Raw genomic sequence first — 15,845 nt, 5'->3', positions numbered from 1 at the left:
ACTACAGCCTGGGGAGGCTGCTCACTGGGTCACTACAGCCTGGGAAGGCTGCTCACTGGGTCACTACAGCCTGGGGAGGCTGATCACTGGGTGACTACAGCCTGGGGGAGGCTGCTCACTGGGTCACTACAGCCTGGAGAGGCTGATCACTGGGTTACTACAGCCTGGGGAGGGTGCTCACTTGGTTACTACAGCCTGTGGGAGGCTGATCACTGGGTCACTACAGCCTGGGGAGGCTGCTCACTGGGTCACTACAGCCTGTGGGAGGCTGCTCACTGGGTCACTACAGCCCGTGGGAGGCAGTTCACTGGGTCACTACAGCCTGGGGGAGGCTGCTCACTGGGTCACTACAGCCTGGGGAGGCTGCTCACTGGGTCACTACAGGCTGGGGAGGCTGCTCACTGGGTCACTACAGCCTGGGGAGGCTGATCACTGGGTCACTACAGCCTGGGGGAGGCTGCTGACTGGGTCACTACAGCCTGGGGAGTCTGATCACTGGGTTACTACAGCCTGGGGAGGCTGCTCACTGGGTCACTACAGCCTGTGGGAGGCTGCTCACTGGGTCACTACAGCCTGGGGGAGGCTGCTCCCTGGGTCACTGCAGCCTGGGAAGGCTGATCACTGGGTCACTACAGCCTGGGGAGGCTGATCACTGGGTTACTACAGCCTGGGGAGGCTGATCACTGGGTCACTACAGCCTGTGTTGGCTGCTCACTGGGTCACTACAGCCTGGGGAGGCTGATCACTGGGTTACTACAGCCTGGGGAGGCAGTTCACTGGGTCACTACAGCCTGTGGGAGGCTGCTCACTGGGTCACTACAGCCTGGGGGAGGCTGTTCACTGGGTCACTACAGCCTGTGTAGGATGATCACTCGGTCACTACAGCCTGGGGAGGCTGTTCACTGGGTCACTACAGCCTGGGGAGGCTGATTACTGGGTGACTACAGCATGGGGAGGCTGATCACTGGGTCACTACAGCCTGGGGAGGCTGTTCACTGGGTCACTGCAGCCAGTGGGAGGCTGATCACTGGGTCACTACAGCCTGGGGAGGCTGCTTACTGGTTCACTACAGCCCGTGGGAGGCTGCTCACTGGGTCACTATAGCCTGTGGGAGGCTGCTCACTGGGTCACTACCGCCTGGGGAGGATGCTCACTGGGTCACTACAGCCCGTGGGAGGCTGCTCACTGGGTCACTGCAGCCTGTGGGAGGCTGCTCACAGGGTCACTACAGCCTGGGGAGGCTGATCACTGGGTTACTACAGCCTGGGGAGGCTGCTCACTGGGTCACTACAGCCTGGGGGAGGCTGCTCCCTGGGTCACTGCAGCCTGGGGAGGCTGATCACTGGGTCACTACAGCCTGTGGAGGCAGCTCACTGGGTCACTACAGCCTGTGGGAGGCTGATCACTGCATCCTGGGGGAGGCTGCTCACTGGGTCACTACAGCCTGGGGAGGCTGATCACTGCGTCACTACAGCCTGGGGAGGCTGATGACTGGGTCAATACAGCCTGGGGTGGCTGCTCACTGGGTCACTACAGCCTGTGGGAGGCTGCTCACTGTGTCACTACAGCCTGGGGAGGCTGCTCACTGGGTCACTACAGCCTGGGGAGGCTGCTCACTGGGTCACTACAGCCTGGGGGAGGCTGCTCACTGGGTCACTACCGCCTGGGGAGGCTGATGACTGGCTCACTACAGCCTGGGGAGGCTGATCACTGGGTCACTACAGCCTGGGGAGGCTGCTCACTGGGTCACTACAGCCTGGAGAGGCTGCTCACTGGGTCACTACAGCATGGGGAGGCTGATCACTGGCTCACTACAGCCTGGGGAGGCTGTTCACTGGGTCACTACAGCCTGGGGAGGCTGCTCACTGGGTCACTGCAGCCTGTGGGAGGCTGCTCACTGGGTCACTACAGCCCGTGGGAGGCAGCTCACTGGGTCACTACAGCCTGGGGGAGGCTGCTCACTGGGTCACTACAGCCTGGGGAGGCTGCTCACTGGGTCACTACAGCCTGGGGAGGCTGCTCACTGGGTCACTACAGCCTGAGGAGGCTGCTCACTGGGTCACTACAGCCTGTGGGAGGCTGCTCACTGGGTCACTACAGCCCATGGGAGGCTGATCACTGGGTCACTACAGCCTGGGGAGGCTGCTCACTTGGTTACTACAGCCTGGGCAGGCTGCTCACTGGGTTACTACAGCCTGGGGAGGCTGCTCACTGGGTCAATTCTGCCTGGGGGAGGCTGCTCACTGGTTCACTACAGCCAGGGGAGGCTGATCACTGGGTTGCTACAGCCTGGGGAGGCTGCTCACTGGGTCACTACAGCCTGGGCAGGCTGCTCACTGGGTCACTACAGCCTGTGGGAGGCTGCTCACTGGGTCACTACAGCCTGGGGGAGGCTGCTCACTGGGTCACTGCAGCCTGGGGAGGCTGATCACTGGGTCACTGCAGCCTGTGGGATCACTGGGTCACTACAGCCTGGGGACGCTGCTCACTGGGTCACTATAGCCTGGCGAGGCTGATCACTGGATCACTACAACCTGGGGAGGCTGCTTAGTGGGTCACTACCGCCTGTGGGAGGCTACTCACTGGGTCACTACAGCCAGGGGAGGCTGATCACTGGGTCACTACAGCCTGTGGAGGCAGCTCACTGGATCACTACAGCCTGTGGGAGGCTGATCACTGCATCCTGGGGGAGGCTGCTCACTGGGTCACTACAGCCTAGGGAGGCTGATCACTGCGTCACTACAGCCTGGGGAGGCTGATCACTGGGTCACTACAGCCTGGGGAGGCTGCTCACTGGGTCACTACAGCCTGTGGGAGGCTGCTCACTGTGTCACTACAGCCTGGGCAGGCTGCTCACTGGGTCACTACAGCCTGGGGAGGCTGCTCACTGGGTAACTACAGCCTGGTGGAGGCTGCTCACTGGGTCGCTACAGCCTGGGGAGGCTGATGACTGGCTCACTACAGCCTGGGGAGGCTGATCACTGTGTCACTACAGCCTGGGGAGGCTGATCACTGGGTCAATACAGCCTGGGGAGGCTGCTCACTGGGTCACTACAGCCTGGGGAGGCTGCTCACTGGGTCACTACAGCATGGGGAGGCTGATCACTGGCTCACTACAGCCTGGGGAGGCTGTTCACTGGGTCACTACAGCCTGGGGAGGCTGCTCACTGGGTCACTGCAGCCTGTGATAGGCTGCTCACTGGGTCACTACAGCCCGTGGGAGGCAGCTCACTGGGTCACTACAGCCTGGGGGAGGCTGCTCACTGGGTCACTACAGCCTGGGGAGGCTGCTCACTGGGTCACTACAGCCTGGGGAGGCTGCCACTGGGTCACTACAGCCTGAGGAGGCTGCTCACTGGGTCACTGCAGCCTGTGGGAGGCTGCTCACTGGGTCACTACAGCCCGTGGGAGGCTGATCACTGGGTCACTACAGTCTGGGGAGGCTGCTCACTGGGTTACTACAGCCTGGGGAGGCTGCTCACTAGGTTACTACAGCCTGGGGAGGCTGCTCACTGGGTCAATTCAGCCTGGGGGAGGCTGCTCACTGGGTCACTACAGCCTGGGGAGGCTGATCACTGGGTTGCTACAGCCTGGGGAGGCTGATCACTGGGTCACTACAGCCTGGGCAGGCTGCTCACTGGGTCACTACAGCCTGTGGGAGGCTGCTCACTGGGTCACTACAGCCTGGGGGAGGCTGCTCACTGGGTCACTGCAGCCTGGGGAGGCTGATCACTGGGTCACTGCAGCCTGTGGGATCACTGGGTCACTACAGCCTGGCGAGGCTGCTCACTGGGTCACTATAGCCTGGCGAGGCTGATCACTGGATCACTACAGCCTGGGGAGGCTGCTTAGTGGGTCACTACCGCCTGTGGGAGGCTACTCACTGGGTCACTACAGCCTGGGGAGGCTGATCCCTGGGTCACTACAGCCTGGGGAGGCTGATCACTGGGTCACTACAGCCTGGGGAGGCTGATCCCTGGGTTACTGCAGCCTGTGGGATCACTGGGTCACTACAGCCTGGCGAGGCTGCTCACTTGGTCACTATAGCCTGGGGAGGCTGATCACTGGATCACTACAGCCTGGGGAGGCTGCTTAGTGGGTCACTACCGCCTGTGGGAGGCTGCTCACTGGGTCACTCCAGCCTGGGGAGACTGCTCACTGGGTCACTACAGCCTGGGGAGGCTGATCACTGGGTCACTACAGCCTGGGGAGGCTGCTCATTGGGTCACTACAGCCTGGAGAGGCTGCTCACTGGGTCACTATAGCCCGTGGGAGGCAGCTCACTGGGTTACTACAGACTGGGGAGGCTGCTCACTGGGTCACTACAGCCTGTGGGAGGCTGCTCACTGGGTCACTACAGCCTGGGGAGGCTGCTCACTGGGTCACTACAGCCTGTGGGAGGCTGCTCACTGGGTCACTACAGCCCGTGGGAGGCAGCTGACTGGGTCACTACAGCCTGGGGGAGGCTGCTCACTGGGTCACTACAGCCTGGGGAGGCTGCTCATTGGGTCACTACAGCCTGGTGAGGCGGCTCACTGGGTCACTACAGCCTGGGGAGGCTGCTCACTGGGTCACTACAGCCTGGGGAGGCTGCTCACTGGGTCACTACAGCCTGTGTGAGGCTGTTCACTGGGTCACTACAGCCCGTGGGAGGCTGATCACTGGTTCACTACAGCCTGGGGAGGCTGCTCACTGGGTCACTCCAGCCTGTGGGAGGCTGATCACTGGGTCACTACAGCCTGGGGAGGCTGCTCACTGGGTCACTACAGCCTGTGGGAGGCTGAACACTGTGTCACTACAGCCCGGGGGAGGCTGCTCACTGGGTCACTACAGCCTGTGGGAGGCTGCTCACTGGTTCACTACAGCCCGTGGGAGGCTGATCACTGGGTCACTACAGCCTGGGGAGGCTGCACACTGGGTCACTACAGCCTGTGGGATTCTGATCACTGGGTCACTACAGCCTGGGGAGGCTGCTCACTGGGTTACTACAGCCTGGGGAGGCTGCTCACTGGGTTACTACAGACTGGGGAGGCTGCTCACTGGGTCACTACAGCCTGTGGGAGGCTGCTCACTGGGTCACTACAGCCTTGGGAGGCTGCTCACTGGGTCACTACAGCCTGTGGGAGGCTGCTCACTGGGTCACTACAGCCCACGGGAGGCAGCTGACTGGGTCACTACAGCCTGGGGGAGGCTGCTAACTGGGTCACTACAGCCTGGGGAGGCTGATCACTGGTTCACTAAAGCCTGGGGAGGCTGATCCCTGGGTCACTGCAGCCTGTGGGATCACTGGGTCACTACAGCCTGGCGAGGCTGCTCACTTGGTCACTATAGCCTGGGGAGGCTGATCACTGGATCACTACAGCCTGGGGAGGCTGCTTAGTGGGTCACTACCGCCTGTGGGAGGCTGCTCACTGGGTCACTACAGCCTGGGGAGGCTGCTCACTGGGTCACTACAGCCTGGGGAGGCTGATCACTGGGTCACTACAGCCTGGGGAGGCTGCTCATTGGGTCACTACAGCCTGGAGAGGCTGCTCACTGGGTCACTATAGTCCGTGGGAGGCAGCTCACTGGGTTACTACAGACTGGGGAGGCTGCTCACTGGGTCACTACAGCCCGTGGGAGGCAGCTGACTGGGTCACTACAGCCTGGGGGAGGCTGCTCACTGGGTCACTACAGCCTGGGGAGGCTGCTCACTGGGTCACTACAGCCTGGTGAGGCGGCTCACTGGGTCACTACAGCCTGGGGAGGCTGCTCACTGGGTCACTACAGCCTGAGGAGGCTGCTCACTGGGTCACTACAGCCTGTGTGAGGCTGTTCACTGGGTCACTACAGCCCGTGGGAGGCTGATCACTGGTTCACTACAGCCTGGGGAGGCTGCTCACTGGGTCACTACTGCCTGTGGGAGGCTGATCACTGGGTCACTACAGCCTGGGGAGGCTGCTCACTGGGTCACTACAGCCTGTGGGAGGCTGAACACTGTGTCACTACAGCCCGGGGGAGGCTGCTCACTGGGTCACTACAGCCTGTGGGAGGATGCTCACTGGGTCACTACAGCCCGTGGGAGGCTGATCACTGGGTCACTACAGCCTGGGGAGGCTGCTCACTGGGTCACTACAGCCTGTGGGAGGCTGATCACTGGGTCACTACAGCCTATGGAGGCAGCTGACTGGGTCACTACAGCCTGGGGGAGGCTGCTCACTGGGTCACTACAGCCTGGGGAGGCTGCTCACTGGGTCACTACAGCCTGGTGATACGGCTCACTGGGTCACTACAGCCTGGGGAGGCTGCTCACTGGGTCACTACAGCCTGGGGAGGCTGCTCACTGGGTCACTACAGTCTGTGGGAGGCTGCTCACTGGGTCACTACAGCCCGTGGGAGGCTGATCACTGGGTCACTACAGCCTGGGGAGGCTGCTCACTGGGTCACTACAGCCTGGGGAGGCTGATCACTGGGTCACTGCAGCCTGTGGGATCACTGGGTCACTACAGCCTGGCGAGGCTGCTCACTGGGTCACTATAGCCTGGGGAGGCTGCTTAGTGGGTCACTACCGCCTGTGGGAGGCTACTCACTGGGTCAATACAGCCTGGGGAGGCTGATCACCGGGTCACTACAGCCTGGGGAGGCTGATCTCTGGGTCACTGCAGCCTGGGGAGGCTGCTCACTGGGTCACTACAGCCTGGGGAGGCTGTTCACTGGGTCACTACAGCCCGTAAGAGGCTGCTCACTGGGTCACAACAGCCTGGGGAGGCTGCTCACTGGGTCACTACAGCCTGGGGAGGCTGATCACTGGGTCACTACAGCCTGGGGAGGCTGATCACTGGGTCACTACAGCCTGGGGAGGCTGATCACTGGGTCACTACAGCCTGGGGAGGCTGATCACTGGGTCACTGCAACCTGGGGAAGCTGATCACTGGGTCACTGCAGCCTGTGGAGGCTGATCGCTGGGTCACTACAGCCTGTGGGAGGCTGATCACTGGGTCACTGCAGCCTGGGGAGGCTGCTCACTGGGTCACTACAGCCTGGGGAGGCTGCTCACTGGGTCACTACAGCCTGTGGGAGGCTGATCACTGGGTCACTACAGCCTGGGGAGGCTGCTCACTGGGTCACTACAGCCTGTGGGAGGCTGATCACTGGGTTCCTGCAGCCTGTGGGAGGCTGATCACTGCGTCACTACAGCCTGGGGAGGCTGCTCACTGGGTCACTGCATCCTGTGGGAGGCTGCTCACTGGGTCACTACAGCCCGTGGGAGGCTGCTCACTGGGTCACTACAGCCCATGGGAGGCTGCTCACTGGGTCACTGCAGCCTGTGGGAGGCTGCTCACTGTGTCACTACAGCCTGGGGAGGCTGCTCACTGTGTCACTACAGCCTGGGGAGGCTGCTCATTGGGTCACTACAGCCTGGAGAGGCTGCTCACTGGGTCACTATAGCCCGTGGGAGGCAGCTCACTGGGTTACTACAGACTGGGGAGGCTGCTCACTGGGTCACTACAGCCTGTGGGAGGCTGCTCACTGGGTCACTACAGCCTGGGGAGGCTGCTCACTGGGTCACTACAGCCTGTGGTAGGCTGCTCACTGGGTCACTACAGCCCGTGGGAGGCAGCTGACTGGGTCACTACAGCCTGGGGGAGGCTGCTCACTGGGTCACTGCAGCCTGGGGATGCTGCTCACTGGGTCACTACAGCCTGGTGAGGCGGCTCACTGGGTCACTACAGCCTGGGGAGGCTGCTCACTGGGTCACTACAGCCTGGGGAGGCTGCTCACTGGGTCACTACAGGATGTGGGAGGCTGCTCACTGGGTCACTACAGCCCGTCGGAGACTGATCACTGGGTCACTACAGCCTGGGGAGGCTGCTCACTGGGTCACTACAGCCTGTGGGAGGCTGATCACTGGGTCACTACAGCCTGTGGGAGGCTGATCACTGGGTCACTACAGCCTGGGGAGGCTGCTCACTGGGTCACTACAGCCTGTGGGAGGCTGAACACTGTGTCACTACAGCCCGGGGGAGGCTGCTCACTGGGTCACTACAGCCTGTGGGAGGCTGCTCACTGGGTCACTACAGCCCATGGGAGGCTGATCACTGGGTCACTACAGCGTGGGGAGGCTGCTTACTGGGTCACTACAGCCTGTGGGAGGCTGATCACTGGGTCTCTACAGCCTGGGAAGGCTGCTCACTGGGTCACTACAGCCTGGGGAGGCTGCTCACTGGGTTACTGCAGCCTGGGGAGGCTGCTCACTGGGTTACTACAGACTGGGGAGGCTGCTCACTGGGTCACTACAGCCTGTGGGAGGCTGCTCACTGGGTCACTACAGCCTGGGGAGGCTGCTCACTGGGTCACTACAGCCTGTGGGAGGCTGCTCACTGGGTCACTACAGCCCGCGGGAGGCAGCTGACTGGGTCACTACAGCCTGGGAGAGGCTGCTCACTGTGTCACTACAGCCTGGGGAGGCTGCTCACTGGGTCACTACAGCCTGGTGAGGCGGCTCACTGGGTCACTACAGCCTGGGGAGGCTGCTCACTGGGTCACTACAGCCTGGGGAGGCTGCTCACTGGGTCATTACAGCCTGTGGGAGGCTGCTCACTGGGTCACTACAGCCCGTGGGAGGCAGCTGACTGGGTCACTACAGCCTGGGGAGGCTGCTCACTGGGTCACTACAGCCTGGGGAGGCTGCTCACTGGGTCACTGAATCCTGTGGGAGGCTGCTCACTGGGTCACTACAGCCCATGGGAGGCTGCTCACTGGGTCACTACAGCCCATGGGAGGCTGCTCACTGGGTCACTGCAGCCTGTGGGAGGCTGCTCACTGTGTCACTACAGCCTGGGGAGGCTGCTCACTGTGTCACTACAGCCTGGGGAGGCTGCTCATTGGGTCACTACAGCCTGGAGAGGCTGCTCACTGGGTCACTATAGCCCGTGGGAGGCAGCTCACTGGGTTACTACAGACTGGGGAGGCTGCTCACTGGGTCACTACAGCCTGTGGGAGGCTGCTCACTGGGTCACTACAGCCTGGGGAGGCTGCTCACTGGGTCACTACAGCCTGTGGTAGGCTGCTCACTGGGTCACTACAGCCCGTGGGAGGCAGCTGACTGGGTCACTACAGCCTGGGGGAGGCTGCTCACTGGGTCACTACAGCCTGGGGATGCTGCTCACTGGGTCACTAGAGCCTGGTTAGGCGGCTCACTGGGTCACTACAGCCTGGGGAGGCTGCTCACTGGGTCACTACAGCCCGTCGGAGGCTGATCACTGGGTCACTACAGCCTGGGGAGGCTGCTCACTGGGTCACTACAGCCTGTGGGAGGCTGATCACTGGGTCACTACAGCCTGGGGAGGCTGCTCACTGGGTCACTACAGCCTGTGGGAGGCTGAACACTGTGTCACTACAGCCCGGGGGAGGCTGCTCACTGGGTCACTACAGCCTGTGGAAGGCTGCTCACTGGGTCACTACAGCCCATGGGAGGCTGATCACTGGGTCACTACAGCGTGGGGAGGCTGCTTACTGGGTCACTACAGCCTGTGGGAGGCTGATCACTGGGTCTCTACAGCCTGGGGAGGCTGCTCACTGGGTCACTACAGCCTGGGGAGGCTGCTCACTGGGTTACTACAGCCTGGGGAGGCTGCTCACTGGGTTACTACAGACTGGGGAGGCTGCTCACTGGGTCACTACAGCCTGTGGGAGGCTGCTCACTGGGTCACTACAGCCTGGGGAGGCTGCTCACTGGGTCACTACAGCCTGTGGGAGGCTGCTCACTGGGTCACTACAGCCCGCGGGAGGCAGCTGACTGGGTCACTACAGCCTGGGAGAGGCTGCTCACTGTGTCACTACAGCCTGGGGAGGCTGCTCACTGGGTCACTACAGCCTGGTGAGGCGGCTTACTGGGTCACTACAGCCTGGGGAGGCTGCTCACTGGGTCACTACAGCCCGTGGGAGGCAGCTGACTGGGTCACTACAGCCTGGGGGAGGCTGCTCACTGGGTCACTACAGCCTGGGGAGGCTGCTCACTGGGTCACTACAGCCTGGTGAGGCGGCTCACTGGGCCACTACAGCCTGGGGAGGCTGCTCACTGGGTCACTACAGCCTGGGGAGGCTGCTCACTGGGCCACTACAGCCTGTGGGAGGCTGCTCACTGGGTCACTACAGCCCGTGGGAGGCTGATCACTGGGTCACTACAGCCTGGGGAGGCTGCTCACTGGGTCACTACAGCCTGTGGGAGGCTGATCACTGGGTCACTACAGCCTGGGGAGGCTGCTCACTGGGTTACTACAGTCTGGGGAGGCTGCTCACTGGGTCACTACAGCCTGGGGAGGCTGCTCACTGGGTTACTACAGCCTGGGGAGGCTGCTCACTGGGTCACTACAGCCTGGGGGAGGCTGCTCACTGGGTCACTACAGCCTGGCGAGGCTGCTCACTGGGTTACTACAGCCTGGGGAGGCTGCTCACTGGGTCACTACAGCCCGGGGTTGGCTGATCACTGGGTCACTACAGCCTGGGGGAGGCTGCTCACTGGGTCACTACAGCCTGTGGGAGGCTGAACACTGTGTCACTACAGCCCGGGGGAGGCTGCTCACTGTGTCACTACAGCCTGGGGAGGCTGCTCACTGGGTCACTACAGCCTGGGGAGGCAGATCACTGGGTCACTACAGCCTGTGGAGGCTGTTCACTGGGTCACTACAGCCTGGGGGAGGCTGCTCACTGGGTCACTACAGCCGGGGGAGGCTGCTCACTGGGTTACTACAGCCTGGGGAGGCTGCTCACTGGGTCACTACAGCCCGTGGGAGGCTGATCACTGGGTGACTACAGCCTGGGGAGGCTGCTCACTGGGTCACTACAGCCTGTGGAGGCTGTTCACTGGGTCACTACAGCCTGGGGGAGGCTGCTCACTGGGTCACTACAGCCTGGAGAGGCTGCTCACTGGGTTACTACAGCCTGGGGAAGCTGCTCACTGGGTCACTACAGCCTGTGGGAGGCTGAACACTGTGTCACTACAGCCCGGGGGAGGCTGCTCACTGGGTCACTACAGCCTGTGGGAGGCTGCTCACTGGGTCACTACAGCCCGTGGGAGGCTGATCACTGGGTCACTACAGCCTGGGGAGGCTGCTCACTGGGTCGCTACAGCCTGTGGGAGGCTGATCACTGGGTCACTACAGCCTGGGGAGGCTGCTCTCTGGGTTACTAGAGCCTGGGGAGGCTGCTCACTGGGTTACTACAGGCTGGGGAGGCTGCTCACTGGGTCACTACAGCCTGTGGGAGGCTGCTCACTGGGTCACTACAGCCTGGGGAGGCTGCTCACTGGGTCACTACAGCCTGTGGGAGGCTGCTCACTGGGTCACTACAGCCCGTGGGAGGCAGCTGACTGGGTCACTACAGCCTGGGGGAGGCTGCTCACTGGGTCACTACAGCCTGGGGAGGCTGCTCACTGGGTCACTACAGCCTGTTGAGGTGGCTCACTGGGTCACTACAGCCTGGGGAGGCTGCTCACTGGGTCACTACAGCCTGGGGAGGCTGCTCACTGGGTCACTACAGCCTGTGGGAGGCTGCTCACTGGGTCACTACAGCCCGTGGGAGGCTGATCACTGGGTCACTACAGCCTGGGGAGGCTGCTTACTGGGTCACTACAGCCTGTGGGAGGCTGATCACTGGGTCACTACAGCCTGGGGAGGCTGCTCACTGGGTTACTACAGTCTGGGGAGGCTGCTCACTGGGTCACTACAGCCTGGGGAGGCTGCTCACTGGGTCACTACAGCCTGTGGGAGGCTGCTCACTGGGTCACTACAGCCTGGGGAGGCTGCTCACTGGGTCACTACAGCCTGTGGGAGGCTGCTCACTGGGTCACTACAGCCCGTGGGAGGCAGCTGACTGGGTCACTACAGCCTGGGGGAGGCTGCTCACTGGGTCACTACAGCCTGGGGAGGCTGCTCACTGGGTCACTACAGCCTGTTGAGGTGGCTCACTGGGTCACTACAGCCTGGGGAGGCTGCTCACTGGGTCACTACAGCCTGGGGAGGCTGCTCACTGGGTCACTACAGCCTGTGGGAGGCTGCTCACTGGGTCACTACAGCCCGTGGGAGGCTGATCACTGGGTCACTACAGCCTGGGGAGGCTGCTTACTGGGTCACTACAGCCTGTGGGAGGCTGATCACTGGGTCACTACAGCCTGGGGAGGCTGCTCACTGGGTTACTACAGTCTGGGGAGGCTGCTCACTGGGTCACTACAGCCTGGGGAGGCTGCTCACTGGGTTACTACAGCCTGGGGAGGCTGCTCACAGGGTCACTACAGCCTGGGGGAGGCTGCTCACTGGGTCACTACAGCCTGGGGAGGCTGCTCACTGGGTCACTACAGCCTGGGGGAGGCTGCTCACTGGGTCACTACAGCCTGGGGAGGCTTCTCACTGGGTCACTACAGCCTGGGGAGGCTGATCACTGGGTCACTACAGCCTGGGGGAGGCTGCTCCCTGGGTCATTACAGTCTGTGGGAGGCTGAACACTGTGTCACTACAGCCCGGGGGAGGCTGATCACTGGGTCACTACAGCCTGGGGAGGCTGCTCACTGGGTTACTACAGCCTGGGGAGGCTGCTCACTGGGTCACTACAGCCTGGGGAGGCTGCTCACTGGGTCACTACAGCCTGGGGAGGCTGATCACTGGGTCACTACAGCCTGGGGAGGCTGATCACTGGGTCACTACAGCCTGTGCGAGGCTGAACACTGTGTCACTACAGCCTGGGGGAGGCTGCTCACTGGGTCACTACAGCCTGGGGAGGCTGCTCACTGGGTCACTACAGCCTGTTGAGGTGGCTCACTGGGTCACTACAGCCTGGGGAGGCTGCTCACTGGGTCACTACAGCCTGGGGAGGCTGCTCACTGGGTCACTACAGCCTGTGGGAGGCTGCTCACTGGGTCACTACAGCCCGTGGGAGGCTGATCACTGGGTCACTACAGCCTGGGGAGGCTGCTTACTGGGTCACTACAGCCTGTGGGAGGCTGATCACTGGGTCACTACAGCCTGGGGAGGCTGCTCACTGGGTTACTACAGTCTGGGGAGGCTGCTCACTGGGTCACTACAGCCTGGGGAGGCTGCTCACTGGGTTACTACAGCCTCGGGAGGCTGCTCACTGGGTCACTACAGCCTGGGGGAGGCTGCTCACTGGGTCACTACAGCCTGGGGAGGCTGCTCACTGGGTCACTACAGCCTGGGGGAGGCTGCTCACTGGGTCACTACAGCCTGGGGAGGCTGCTCACTGGGTCACTACAGCCTGGGGAGGCTGATCACTGGGTCACTACAGCCTGGGGGAGGCTGCTCCCTGGGTCATTACAGTCTGTGGGAGGCTGAACACTGTGTCACTACAGCCTGGGGAGGCTGATCACTGGGTCACTACAGCCTGGGGAGGCTGATCACTGGGTCACTACAGCCTGTGCGAGGCTGAACACTGTGTCACTACAGCCTGGGGGAGGCTGCTCACTGGGTCACTACAGCCTGGGGAGGCTGCTCACTGGGTCACTACAGCCTGTTGAGGTGGCTCACTGGGTCACTACAGCCTGGGGAGGCTGCTCACTGGGTCACTACAGCCTGGGGAGGCTGCTCACTGGGTCACTACAGCCTGTGGGAGGCTGCTCACTGGGTCACTACAGCCCGTGGGAGGCTGATCACTGGGTCACTACAGCCTGGGGAGGCTGCTTACTGGGTCACTACAGCCTGTGGGAGGCTGATCACTGGGTCACTACAGCCTGGGGAGGCTGCTCACTGGGTTACTACAGTCTGGGGAGGCTGCTCACTGGGTCACTACAGCCTGGGGAGGCTGCTCACTGGGTCACTACAGCCTGGGGAGGCTGCTCACTGGGTCACTACAGCCTGGGGGAGGCTGCTCACTGGGTCACTACAGCCTGGGGAGGCTGCTCACTGGGTCACTACAGCCTGGGGGAGGCTGCTCACTGGGTCACTACAGCCTGGGGAGGCTGCTCACTGGGTCACTACAGCCTGGGGAGGCTGATCACTGGGTCACTACAGCCTGGGGGAGGCTGCTCCCTGGGTCATTACAGTCTGTGGGAGGCTGAACACTGTGTCACTACAGCCCGGGGGAGGCTGATCACTGGGTCACTACAGCCTGGGGAGGCTGCTCACTGGGTTACTACAGCCTGGGGAGGCTGCTCACTGGGTCACTACAGCCTGGGGAGGCTGCTCACTGGGTCACTACAGCCTAGGGAGGCTGATCACTGGGTCACTACAGCCTGGGGAGGCTGATCACTGGGTCACTACAGCCTGTGCGAGGCTGAACACTGTGTCACTACAGCCTGGGGGAGGCTGCTCACTGGGTCACTACAGCCTGGGGAGGCTGCTCACTGGGTCACTACAGCCTGTGGGAGGCTGCTCACTGTGTCACTACAGCCTGGGGAGGCTGCTCACTGGGTCACTACAGCCCGTGGGAGGCTGCTCACTGGGTCACTACAGCCCGTGGGAGGCTGCTCACTGTGTCACTACAGCCTGGGGAGGCTGCTCACTGGGTCACTACATCCCGTGGGAGGCTGCTCACTGGGTCACTACAGCCTGTGGGAGGCTGCTCACTGTGTCACTACAGCCTGGGGACGCTGCTCACTGGGTCACTACAGCCTGTGGGATTCTGAACACTGTGTCACTACAGCCTGTGGGAGGCTGCTCACTGTGTCACTACAGCCTGGGGAGGCTGATCACTGGGTCACTACAGCCCGTGGGAGGCTGATCACTGGGTCACTACAGCCTGGGGAGGCTGCTCACTGGGTCACTACAGCCTGTGGGAGGCTGATCACTGGGTCACTACAGCCTGGGGAGGCTGCTCACTGGGTTACTACAGTCTGGGGAGGCTGCTCACTGGGTCACTACAGCCTGGGGAGGCTGCTCACTGGGTTACTACAGCCTGGGGAGGCTGCTCACTGGGTCACTACAGCCTGGGGGAGGCTGCTCACTGGGTCACTACAGCCTGGGGAGGCTGCTCACTGGGTCACTACAGCCTGGGGGAGGCTGCTCACTGGGTCACTACAGCCTGGGGGAGGCTGCTCACTGGGTCACTACAGCCTGGGGAGGCTGCTCATTGGGTCACTACAGCCTGGGGAGGCTGATCACTGGGTCACTACAGCCTGGGGGAGGCTGCTCACTGGGTCACTACAGCCTGTGGGAGGCTGAACACTGTGTCACTACAGCCCGGGGGAGGCTGATCACTGGGTCACTACAGCCTGGGGAGGCTGCTCACTGGGTTACTACAGCCTGGGGAGGCTGCTCACTGGGTCACTACAGCCTGGGGAGGCTGCTCACTAGGTCACTACATCCTGGGGAGGCTGATCACTGGGTCACTATAGCCTGGGGAGGCTGATCACTGGGTCACTACAGCCTGTGGGAGGCTGTTCACTGGGTCACTACAGCCTGGGGGAGGCTGCTCACTGGGTCACTACAGCCTGGGGAGGCTGCTCACTGGGTCACTACAGCCTGGGGAAGCTGCTCACTGGGTCACTACAGCCTGTGGGAGGCTGCTCACTGTGTCACTACAGCCTGGGGAGGCTGCTCACTGGGTCACTACAGCCTGTGGGAGGCTGCTCACTGTGTCACTACAGACTGGGGAGGCTGCTCACTGGGTCACTACAGCCTGGGGAGGCTGCTCACTGGGTCACTACAGCCTGGGGAGGCTGCTCACTGGGTCACTACAGCCCGTGGGAGGCTGCTCACTGGGTCACTACAGCCTGTGGGAAGCTGCTCACTGTGTCACTACAGCCTGGGGAGGCTGCTCACTGGGTCACTACAGCCTGTGGGAGGCTGAACACTGTGTCACTACAGCCTGTGGGAGGCTGCTCACTGTGTCACTACAGCCTGGGGAGGCTGCTCACT

Source organism: Phyllobates terribilis, unplaced genomic scaffold, assembly GCF_046119375.1.
Source record: "Phyllobates terribilis strain yellow unplaced genomic scaffold, ASM4611937v1 Scaffold_2__4_contigs__length_985480577, whole genome shotgun sequence".
Lineage (NCBI taxonomy): Eukaryota > Metazoa > Chordata > Amphibia > Anura > Dendrobatidae > Phyllobates > Phyllobates terribilis.
This window is presented reverse-complemented; position numbering follows the sequence as displayed.